Below are 9,097 nucleotides of genomic sequence, written 5' to 3' on the forward strand. Positions count from 1 at the left end.
CCTGATAAAACTGAAACAGAGATCTTTAAAAGATTATCAAAATATAGCAGAGGAAATATGAGCTTATTTACAATCTTTTAACCTCAACATTAATGCTGAAAATAATGAAACCCTTCTCAATACTCACTAGGAAAATATTTTTGACCTTACAGCACTCAGATCCTTCTAATTCCTGAACGATTTTTTGCATGTTTCTGCTGGATTTCTGAATGACAGACTGATTGACTCTGTCAATGTCACTTAGTCACAACAAAGACTAGTGAAAATGCACTTTACGTCACCGCCTGATATTCTTTCCAACCATTTTTTTCTGTGTCCAATTAAGCTTCAGAATGATCCAAAGCAGGAAGCCATTCACAGACTTTGATCAAAAAGCCGATCCGCTACCTTTCTTCCACAAGACAACCTTGAAGCTCGTTTGAACAGCAGTTGGGCAGAGATTCCTTTCTCTACTGCGCAAAGAAAGAAAAAAAAAGATCAGGAGACCCAGTCAGGTTCACTGAGAGGTGAAACAACGAGATCCAGATCTTAATGTATGGCATTCTGACTGTTCTGATAACGCAGTGTTCTGGTCTAAGGAACTGAAGGATCAATTTTGGCCTCATTCATTCATTCATTCCATCCTTCCATCCATCCATTTTCTGTACACCCTTGACCCTAGCGGGGTGGGGGGGGGGGGGGGGGGTGCTGGTGGCCATCTCCCCTCATAATTCATTGGAAATGCTCATTTCCAGTCCTAAAATCTTCAAGTAGTTGTTAGATTTTCTCTTTGTTATTGTATGTTTGTGATGTTCTTTGTGTAATGATTTACTATAAGGTTGACCTCTGAGCAACCAATAGTAAATACAGTCCTTGATCACATGATTACAAGTAAATCATATTTGTATATAAAATCTCATCATCCACACTTTGTTCACGTAGAAGATAACAGCTGGGAGGTTTTATCTATCAGAAGGATTTTACAATAGACAGTCATGGGATATTTTGAGACTCGTCAATATTTAATAAGACTGACAAAGTATTGATGTATTGATATGATTTAAAACAGCATCAGTCTGCTACATTAGAGACAGGATTTGATGAATAATCTAGGGTAATCCTGTAATTACACTAGAACTGAAAAAAATACTACTTCTATTAATGAACTTGCAACACATTTTATTCTCATTCATGCAACATTCCCCAAATCAGATTCAGCAGGTCAGACCTCAAAGTAAACCAGCATCAGCCTGAAAAGGCCCGATGGGTGCATGTCAAGTCACTTTATACATATTTGTATAAAATATGTCTTCATTCCTAAGTACATTTTAATTAAATTAAGTGTTTCCATTATCCTGTGCAGCATTATTTGACACCAAACTGCTTGTCAGCTTTCTGTCTCAGATCTAATTTTTAAAAGTCCAACAACTTGTGACCACAGCAGAGGGTCAGACGAAAGAGCTCTGTCTGAAAGCTGTGCTTTGCAGCTCAGCTTTCACCGCCATCTCTTACATCGATCTCCCAGTCTTGTTTTCTGTTGCCGAATTCATCTGTCATATAGCAAAGAGATGAGGGAAGGCTTCAAAGAAAACGGGCGATTTGCAACTCAAACAGGGAGGCTGAAGCAGCAACCGTGTTGGAGATGTTTGAAATGGAAATGACATCTGGCAAGAAACCTGCTGCAATTAATATTTCTCATTACTGCTTCTCCACCAACCATCAACGACCATTTAGGATTTTGTAACATTTACATAAAACAACATATCATTAAAGAAAAAGAAAAAAAAACTGCATTTGATACAGGTTGGATCTACACTTTGTTTACTGAATGATTTCCCGCCTGAATAAACAAACATATGCGACCGTTGCAGAGCCACCCCAGCAACCACAATTGAAATGCGCTCTGAGCAAACAGAGGCAGAGTGCTGTGGCCTGAGACTGGGAGGTGCTGTTCCCCATCCAGACTGAGTCACACTCAGCTGCAAACTGCTTCAGTGCACATCAGAAATGACAGTGGGTGGAAACTTCTCGGACAACATCATTGAAAAGCAGCAGACGTGGTACCCTGATGTCACCAAACGACTCACTCTCCGGAACCTCAGGAGGGCTGCGACGGTCAAGTCCATAAACGTTGCGTTCCGGGCGAGTCGCGACGGACTTGTCAGAGTGTGACGTCCGGCTAAACATCCTTGGTGCAGTGCCAAGCAAGTAAACACAGCTTCTGTTTGCCCACATGCTCGATTGAGACATAATACCACTGCTGCACACAGTGAACGCAGTGATTTCGTTTTCAACCCCATTCTTCAATAAATGTTTGAACTGATATGCTCCTCATGCAAGTGGAAACCTATTGCATCATTAAAGTTTGTAATGAAGAGCCTTCAGTTATTTTTACAGCAGAGCAAAAAGTGGGGTGATCATGATCCGTACAAAATCTCTTGAATTTTAAGGAGATCAACATTTCAGAAAGAGTTGTGGGCATAATTTGAGCGAGAAAACAATAAAATTGTTGATTTAATATTGAATTTGATTGCGATAATGTGTTATATGCATGTCTGAAAAGGGTCTACTAATGAATTTTTTAACCATGACATTGGTTAAATTATAGATAGCACCAGAGTGAGAATCTGGTATTAAATAAAGCTTATCATCAGGGATAAAAAAAAAAAAAGTTATAATAAAAAACTATTTTCTTAGGTCCATTTTCAGACCTAAGATGAAGATATGGGTCACTCTTTCTTCAAAAAGCAACTCCTGTATTTAGCAAACTTTAATTCATGAGTGCACCCAAGTCGGTGTTGAATACAAGTTGCTAAACGTATGTGGTCTTATTTATTATGAAATTAGAATAGAAGCGAAAGCGTTGTTCACAAAAGGCATATTTTGCACTCTAATATTGGAAAGTTTAAGACAATTGAAATTTATCAGCGGAAATCACAAAATTAGCTCACGAATAAAACAGTCCAGATACCTCTACGTTAAAGTATTACCGTCTTGCCCTGAATCAACATCTGCAGATCTTTGTTGTTGTCTTTTTTTTTTTTTTTTTTTTTTTGGTCATAACTACATTTTTCCCCCACCACCCTGGCTCACTCTCCTCCTGCTCTTTTCTCGTGCTTTAATGGACCTCCACACTGCGCTCGAGTCACTCTGTACAAACCATTTTCCAATTGCAGCAACATATTTTGCAGTAACCCCTTCAATTTGATTGACTGGGCTCATCACAGACTATATTCTGCACTATATATTGTAGCAGTGCATAGCATTTTGAATTCGCAGGAAACATTTGTTTGTGAGTAAAACACCGTACTTGTATTGTAAGTTTGATGTTTTACATTTTCGTCAGTTCTACAGCTTAGAAACTGCATAAAAAATTTGACTACCATATACATTATTTTGGTAACACAAGTCAAATGTAGTAATTTATCTGAAACATTTATTCCTGCTAATTTGGTTGATTATGACTTACAGCTAATGGGAATAATAACATTACATTAAACTAATAAAAAAGGTTAATACCACAATATTGACCCTCTCAGAATGTGCATGCATTGTACAGTACATGCACTTAATTTCTTGGTTGTCGTTTATTTTGTATTAATTACTTCAATGCAGTGTTGCATGGAGGCGATCGACCTGTGGAGTAAAAAAGAATCTCATGTTGCTTTAATAGAGGCCTCCAGCTCATCCTCAGCCTAAAGATACCCATGGATTCAGTTTGGGGTTTACATCAGGCCAGTTTGCTGACTGATAAGCCAGAGTTTGTATCGGTGCGTTTAAGCAGAAGAAAGCATAGTGCTCTAAAATCTCCTTATCTGCTGCATTGACTTTGTAATGTATAAAAGAGAGCGCACAAAAACCAGCAAATCCTCAGTGGCTGTGGAAACATCACACTGGCCATTCGAATATCAAACTCTGGAATAGTCTGCTTTAGAATCATCTTCCTGTTTCATGTGCACCTCTTTCGACCAGACTTTTTCCTTCCACTTAATCTTCTATTAACATGTATGCGGAGCATGTGGAAGAGCCAGCTGCTCATGTCAAGCTTCGTGTCAGTGATCGTCTGATGGGCAACTATAAAATCATTAACATTTAGGTCATAATATCTCAATAAAGACCTATTTTTACTTTCAGCCTAATGTGATATTTGAGAAACTGCATTTTGGTTTTCTATAGCTGCAAGCCATGACATTTAACATGATCACAGTGTCCAATATAGTTTATTAATTTTACTTATCTCATTGAATTAATGAAAAATAACTTCTTGATAATATTTAATGCAATAAGCGAGCCTCAATGTCTCAATAAAGCAGAAAGTCACTTTTGCAAGTCATTGGTCAAGTCTGTGCACGCCTATTCAAAATAAGATAAAAACGGGTTCGACTGTAGATTTGTATGACCAAATGAAGAGCTCAGATCTCGACTGACAAATTAAAACCCACTTGAAGACCCGGGGGGAGGGGTAAGGGGAGGGAGGCACCAGCGGAGGTGCACTGATCCCCGGGCATGAGTCCTGCCAGCGGAACGTCGATGTCAGGAAGAAGCAGAGCGAGAAGAGGGTCACATTCCGGAAAAAAAAAGTCTGTGATTTAAAGTGCTAGAGCTTTCAGCCTTCGCCCTGTAATTAACTCCAGAACAAACTTAGAGCACTCTGAGAGCCGCATGCTTGCCGAGCCGAGCGAATCGCCTGGAAACTCCTCAGGAAGTTGAGGCGGATCATGGCTCCGCACTTCTCAAACAGTTGTACTAATGCGCTCGGCTCTCGTCCTCCTGCCCTGCTCATGCTCTGTTCGGCTTCTGTCAAAACACAAGCTTCGCCCTTTGAAACTAAACAACACGAACTGTTCGCTGTTTGGACCCGCCAGCACGCTCCTCGCAGCTGCCTGCTCCGAACCTTCTGACACAGGGATTAGAAAGTAAAGTGAGCACTTACGGAAGGAGAGAAAAATCCCACAGACTGCCACTTTGTGCCCGATGTGTGGGCTGCTCGACAGCATCCTGAGAGAGTCCTGTGACTGGTGTAGGCGGTGGAGGAAGCTCACAGAGCATGGGCTTACTGGCGGTGGATTTTTTTTTTTCCCAATAAAAAAAAAAGACAGGGTTATTCCTTGTCACAGTTTCACGGCAAACGGGGAGTGGGTTTGTGCTCAGCTAGCAGGCATCCCCAAGCTTCTGTCCAAGGCGCAGGGACGCGCTCTGCTGGCGGGATGAATTCAGCTGACAGAAGGTCTGAGCAGATGGAGAAAATCAGAAAAACAAAAAACACCCACACTTTCTGCTGCTGACTTCAGGTGCTCTTGTGAAAATCGAAGCTGTTTTTAGTATTAGAGACACTAATTTTACCTCGGGCTTTTGAATTTTGTACATGTTGAGAGTTTTTTTTCGTGTGTGTTTACCTTTAAAAAAAACACAATCAACCGTGTATTAAGTAATGAAACTATGTGGCCTGACAGAAAAAGCCATACCCCTTAGTGTTGTTGACATTTGATCACTTTACAGCTTCAAACTTTATTTATTATATTTTGCATGATACTAGCATGTACAGTTAGACCCCAAAATTGTTTACTCCTGGTAGATTTACATTTAACATTATTTTTCAGTCATAGAGCCAATTAGGATTTTCCTTCTTTTTTTTTTAAACCAAGATAAAACCACGTTTCTACTGTAATTTTGTTGAACTCCACTCATTTGAGTCATGGCACCAGGGGAAGGGCCCCTGGTCCCATCACAATAATGTTTAGGTCTCTACACTGATTGTCTTCAATTAAGTTTGAAGACACGACTGTGGCTTGGCCATTACAAAACATTAATATTACTTACAGTCAGAAGAAACTTGTAAAGTAAAAAAGTGACTTTATTCCTAAAACTAGCGGGGAGAATGAATAATTAAATTTTTAGCTGTGGTGTGAAAAGAAAAAAATGAACTTTTTTTTTACAATTTGGAACCTGAGATGTGTGATGTGCATTTTATCCAGACCCCTATAAATCTGACAACCCAAATAAAATCTAGAGCAAGCATCTGCCTTTCTATATCAGCTAATTAGTAAAGAGTCGAATCTTTAACAGAACGTAGATGTTCTGGTAAAGACTCAGAGGTTTGTTTATGAACTTTGGTGAGACACATCAGAGAGAAACTCGGGGTGAAGTTTGAAGCAGGGTTAGATTAGAAAACAAAAAACCAAACTGCAGAAGTGTTGTTCAATCTACTTTCCAAAAAGAGAAAGATTATAGCACAACATGACATGACAGAAAAACAACAGCTATAATCAGTGAAGTAGTCGCAAGTCACATGGTAGGAGCTCCAGACATTCCCAGGTGAGAGAACATGTGAGCAGGAAAACGTTAAGTCATGCAGTCCCCAAGTGTGGCTTTATGATCAAACAATGAAATGAAAGCCACTGCTGAAAAGAAACCATCATAAGGGACAATTTACAGTTATGGCTTGGTGACTAAAATCTAACTACTGGTACATGCAAAACACAATGAAAACCTAATGATGCACATGATCCTGAAAACACCATCTCTACAGTGAAACATACTAGGGATGTGCTTTTCTTCAGTAGTGGTAAGGAAGCTAAATACAGGACAATCTTGGAAGAAAACCCGTTGGAGGCTGCAGAAAATGTCACATTCTAACTGCAGAGCTACAATCATTGGTTTAGATTAGGTGTGTTGAAGCAGAAACACATCTAGAATTTTTAAGGCACAAGCTCTCGATGGCTGGAGTTTGAGACTTGAGGTTTAGATCAAACTTTGTTTGTGTGCTGGAATTCACTATTTAAAACTCAGACCTTAAGCTCAGACCTTCAATCTGTAGCAAGACTTAGAAAGACTTAAAAATCTGTAGCAAGACTTAAAAATTGAAGTTCTATCCAATCTGACTGAACTTGATCTACTTTGAAATAAATAATGAGTGCAACTTTCACTGCTTAGGTATGAGATGCTTGAAGAGACAAAGCATACGTAAATGCAGCAAAAGAGCCTTTACAGAGTATTGACTCTTAAGGACAAATACACTTTAAATTCTTAACATTTTTATTTGTGAAGACAATTCAAAACCATTTGTTCTTTGCCTTCATTTTCGCAATCATGACTCATATTTTGCTGATCTGTCATATGAGCTCTAAGGAAAATACGCTGAAATTGTGACTGCAGCATAGCAAAATGTGAACTGGATATGAATGGTTTCGGAAAACAAAGCACTGTGCATTCAGTTACTTGACATGTGCCTCCCTATGGTGTTTAAAAGCCGAAACCAACAAATTTCTCAAAATTGTATGTTGCAGTTTGACAGGAGTAACACAAAAGTGTTCATACTTGAATTCAAAAATCCCTGCTTTGGTTTGGGGAATTTTAACTACTAAATTATTTTGAAATTGCCCCATTTAAAGAAAAGAAGGAATTTAACCTTTTCAAAAGGGAATCTAGAAAGATTGAGAATGAAATCCCCTACAGATGCAAGTGGCTCCCTGCATAAAAAGTGCAGGCTTTTCTGCATTTTCAAACCAGCCTCCTTATTCAGACCAGGAGGTAGCTAAAGAGATCAAGCAGAATAAAGCACATGTGTGATTTCAGGTAAGTGGTCTAACCTCACCACTTAGTCAGCATGCTGCTGTAATAGCTGGACCCTGAACATGGGGATACCAAAATAGAAATAGGATGCTGTGTGTGCATTTGGCAGACGTTTCATCCTGAGCGACTTACGAATGAGCATATAACAATGCAGTGAATATCAAAGCTAATAATAAACCACTAGCCAGGCTCATTCAGAGGTGACAGTGTTAAAACAGAGTGCAGGCATAGAGTGAAGACAATAAAAAGAAGCAGTAGAGGGATAGGTGAGTCCATTATGGTGCTAGGATACGGAGAAACAATAAAAGAAAGAATAAATGCTGAAAATTCAAAGTTCTTAAGTTGTTTTTTTAGCTGTTCTAATAATTGACTGCCATTTACTGTTGAAGTCTTGGAGCTGTGATTCTGCCTCAGTTCAATATTACTTCTATCTTTAATGTCTTTTTATAAATATAAAGTTAAAGCTACGTCATTACTGAACATATTTCTCTAAATGAGTCATTTTTATGACTTTGAACTTGAGTTCACACTGCTTGAGTTCATTTAAACTTTTGGGGATAAACATCAGTCATATTCAGAACAAGGCAAGCAAAACATGTGAGAGTTCCCCAGATCTTGCCAGGTTTCCATGTCCTTCCTACTAATGTGTATGACATCTTTGTTATTCTACCATTCAAAAAAGAAAAAAAAAATTCTTAGTTTTAATTTGCTTTGTACAACTGTAAAAAAGCGTTTTGTGAATATATCTGAAAGCCAAGTGCATGTTTCTCCACTGTTAAACACAAATATAGCAATTAGTCTAATTAACCGAAATAAGAGCTGTGTAGTCCTTGCACATTGTGAAGGCCCTTTCTGATCGTGCTCTTTCATGTGAGGGCCTTTCCTTCAGAGGCATTAAGATTCACTGTAAAAGTTGCTTTGTGTTTTTTTATGCTTTCACAGTTGTGGGTTGCACAATATTCATGAGGATCCTCTCTTAGCATTGTAATGAAGCTGAGAAAGTAATGATCCTTGAGAAATGAGCTGAAGTGTCACAGGAACATGAGGCATGATTTTTTTTTTCTTCAGATGACAGAATAACCACATCCGGAGAAGCACTGTTGTTTCACAATCAGTGCAAGTTGGTTTATCTTCTCATGTTTGATTCAGGAACATTTAGGCCAACTTCCACATAATTAAAAAAAAATAATAATAATAATAATTCAGATAAGCTCCGGCAGATCAGAGCAGCTTCATGGCACAGCAGGAAACAATGGGATCGAAACCGCATCACACTGGATTCTAGAGCTAATTAACAGACAAAGACAGGACATAACCTAAAAACCTTAAAGGGGAGGTATGATGTAAAATCGACTTTTTTGAGCTTCATATCATGTTATAATGTTATTCCCACATAAAAACATCCCCAGAGTGTTGCTTTGATTCTTTCATGCATGTTTGAGAAATCCTTTAATCTCCCCCGGCAGCCATTCGAGGTTCCTAAGCACTTGCTGTCGCTGAGCGCCGCCTTCTCCACACAGCTCCTCCTCGGAGTTGCAGTCTCCAA

The sequence above is a fragment of the Poecilia latipinna genome, unplaced genomic scaffold (assembly GCF_001443285.1).
Source record: "Poecilia latipinna isolate Pla-1442-1.1 unplaced genomic scaffold, P_latipinna-1.0 Scaffold2989, whole genome shotgun sequence".
Classification (NCBI taxonomy): Eukaryota; Metazoa; Chordata; class Actinopteri; order Cyprinodontiformes; family Poeciliidae; genus Poecilia; species Poecilia latipinna.